The sequence below is a fragment of the Octodon degus genome, unplaced genomic scaffold (genome assembly GCF_000260255.1).
Source record: "Octodon degus isolate 3935 unplaced genomic scaffold, OctDeg1.0 scaffold00026, whole genome shotgun sequence".
In the NCBI taxonomy this organism is placed as follows: domain Eukaryota; kingdom Metazoa; phylum Chordata; class Mammalia; order Rodentia; family Octodontidae; genus Octodon; species Octodon degus.
In genome coordinates this window covers 4,882,969-4,886,288 of record NW_004524602.1, presented here as the reverse complement: position 1 = coordinate 4,886,288, position 3,320 = coordinate 4,882,969, and positions in this window count along the sequence as shown.

Sequence of the window (3,320 nt, the reverse complement as noted above, 5' to 3'; positions counted from 1 at the left end):
TTAAGTTCATCATCATCTGAGGAGCACATACATATTTCTGGAATTTTGCTCCTTAAATAGGTGAGTAGATATTTAATAAATACACACACACACACACACACACACACACACACACACACAAAATTCCACTGTCATGGTTACTTTTCTCTCCTTGCTGGGACAAAATACCTGACACTCCAAATTAAGGAAGGAAAGGATTATTTAGCTCACAGTTTGTGGTAGATTCAGTTCATACTCAGCTGGCTCCAAGGCACAGTGGCATGTAGCAGAGGGCAGGAGTTCGTGGAGGTGGAAAACAGCAAAACAGCAAGAGAAAAAGAGAGGAGTACTGACAACAACGGCCCCAGAGAGCAAGTCTGTCTCCCTCATGTTGCCTTCAGGCTATCCACCCCACGCCAGGTGTAACACTCACACTCGCAGCACTCCCATCCATAAGCCCAGTACTGAAGCAGAAAGTAATCACAAACTCTAGAAGGCTACCCCACCAATGCATGAGGCCTTGGGGGGACAACAAGACAGAAACCATAGCACCCACATTAAAAAAATAATAAAGCCAAAACAAAATTTCAGCACTATTTCAATTTATGTAAAAAATGCCCACACATTTCTGTCAACATTAAGTTCATCATCATCTGAGGAGCACATACATATTTCTGGAATTTTGCTCCTTAAATAGGTGAGTAGATATTTAATAAATACACACACACACACTTTTTTTTTTTTTTTTTTTTTTTTGGTGGAACTGGGGATTGAACTTGCCAGCACATTTTGTGTTTTTATAACAGGGTCTTGTTATATAGTCCAGCCTGGCCTCAAACTTGTGGAAATCCTCCTGCCTCTGCCTCTCCAGAGCTGGACTTGCAGAGATGTTCCACCACACTCTGCTCTGTGTGTGTGTGTGTGTGTGTGTGTGTGTGTGTGTTTGAGACAGAGAGAGAGAGAGAGAGAGAGAGAGAGAGAGAGACAGACAGACAGACAGACAGACAGACAGAAAAAAACAACAATTATAGTGTTTAACTAAACTGGCTTCAAACTCCTAAACTCAAGCAGTCCTCCTGTTTTAGCCTCCTTCCTAATTAGCCAGGAGGACCAGAAGTATGCCCTATTCTTCCCAGCCAACCAACAACAATTTTTTTTTTCCTTATGAGAGACTGAATCCAGGGGCACTGCACCAGAGGTACAGGCCTAGGATTTTGTTTTTGTTTTTTCGAGATGGGATTTTGCTTTTTTCTAGGAGGAATTTTTGATCCTCCTGCTTCAGCTTCCCAGGTAGCTTTCTGAAGTGTGGTTTGTGAGTGCGTGTGTGACTAGAGAACGAACCCAGGGTCTCTCATATACTACCCAAGTGTTCTTCCATTAAGTTGCGTCCCTGGCTCACTAACTACTATTTCCGGCCCTTCCTAGGTATGGGCGTAAGTTGTATGCATAGTCACCAGTGCTTCCTTCTGCACTCGGAAAGAGGAAGGATGACAGCACCTATTTTCTTTGCCAAGAACCTTGTGCTGTTGTTTACCATCTACTGTCCTTCTCAGTAATTACCATACTTGAGAAAGCAACAACATGGGCAATGGCTTGGATAGCAAGTCATTAAAACAACACCACCAACAATGTATGTGGGTCATCCCTGGGCCAATTTAGGGACAGAAAGAAGCTGTCCCACCGGTTTTCTTAAAATAGCACCAGAACCTAACCTGAATCTAAGGCAGATCTCAAAATACAAGGGGAATGAATGTTGCTGAGATTCTGGTTATGAAGTCTGGCCATGAGTAGCAGACTCAAACATTCAAAAGGAGAGAAAGGCCAGGGAGATAGCTCAGTAGAATAAGCGCTTGCTTGGCAAGCACAAGGCCCGAGTTCAATCCTTGGTTCCGGAAAACAAAACAAAACAAAATGCAAAAGATTTATATGACCTGAAGAGAAACCAGACTATGGCTCAACCATTCAGAAGTGCTGTGATACTACTCACAATACTGATAAATAAAAAAAGTCATAAAGCCAGGCTTGGTGGTACAGGCCTGTGATCCCAGCACTCTGGTTGAGGAAGGAGGATTACCCTGAGTTTGAGACCAGTGAGACCAGCCTGGGCTACATAGCGAGTTCCGGGCCAGCCTGAATGACGTGGCAAGACCTTGTCTCAAAAAATAACAATAACAACACAGCACAGAACAGCCAGGTGTGGTGTGCGCTCCTGAGCCTATAATTGCAGCATCTGGTGGGCTCTGAGGCAGGAAGATCAAGAATTCCAGGTCAGCCTGGGCTTCCAGGTCAGCAAGATCTTGTCTCAACAAAACCACAGCTCATATTGCTGTACTCTACTGCTTAATACACCTTAATGAACCAGGTGAGGAGACTTACATAACTGTAATACCAGTTACTGTGGAAGCTGAGGCAGGAGGATCTCAAATTCTAGCCCAGACCTTGTTTCAAAAAATAAGTGAGGGGCTGGGGCTATAGCTCATCCATCTAAACACCTGCCTCGCAAGTGTAAGGACCCAGGTTCAATCCCTGGAATGCATACTGTGTAGGCCCTGCACCATGCCAGCTACCAAAACTGGGCATGGTGATGCACGCCTGTAATTCCAGTGCTGGGGAGGCAGAGGCAGGAGGATCACTACTGCCCCTGCTGCATAGAGACCCTGTACCAAACAAATAAATAATTTTTTAAAAAATGAGGCATGGTGGCACATTCCTGGAATCCCAGCACGAGGATCATTGCAAATTCTGGGCCAGCCTGTAAATTTTTTTTTTCAAAGTTTTATTGATAAACAGATAGCAATGAGACAGTTTCAAATCAAATTGGAAGTACAGTTTCAACAAATAATACACTGCATATATTCTTCTTAGTGGTTAATTGCTGTACATAGCCTGTAAATTTAAGGCCAGCCAGGAATACACAGTGAGACAATTTCTCAAGAAAAAAAGGCTGGGGGCATGTCTCAGGATGACAGAACTGGCTTTAGAACATATTTGTCATACATACTGATAAATTCATTACAGGGAATTTGGATCTGGATTTAATTCTCAGTATAGGCAAATTTATTCTATTTTTTCACTTTTTTTCCTTTCTTGTAGCACTGGGGTTTGAACCCATTTTGACACTGAGTTATAACCCCAGATCTTTTTCTTTTTCTTTATTTTTGGCAGAACCAGGGATTGAACTCAGGCCCTTGCGCTTGCCAGGGAAGTGCTTATTCCATTGAGCCATCTCCTCAGCCCCTTTTTTTCTTTTTAAAGTATTTTTCTACAAGTCCACTTCTTGTACAGCAATTAACCACTAAGAAGAATATATGCAGTGTATTATTTGTTGAAACTGTACTTCC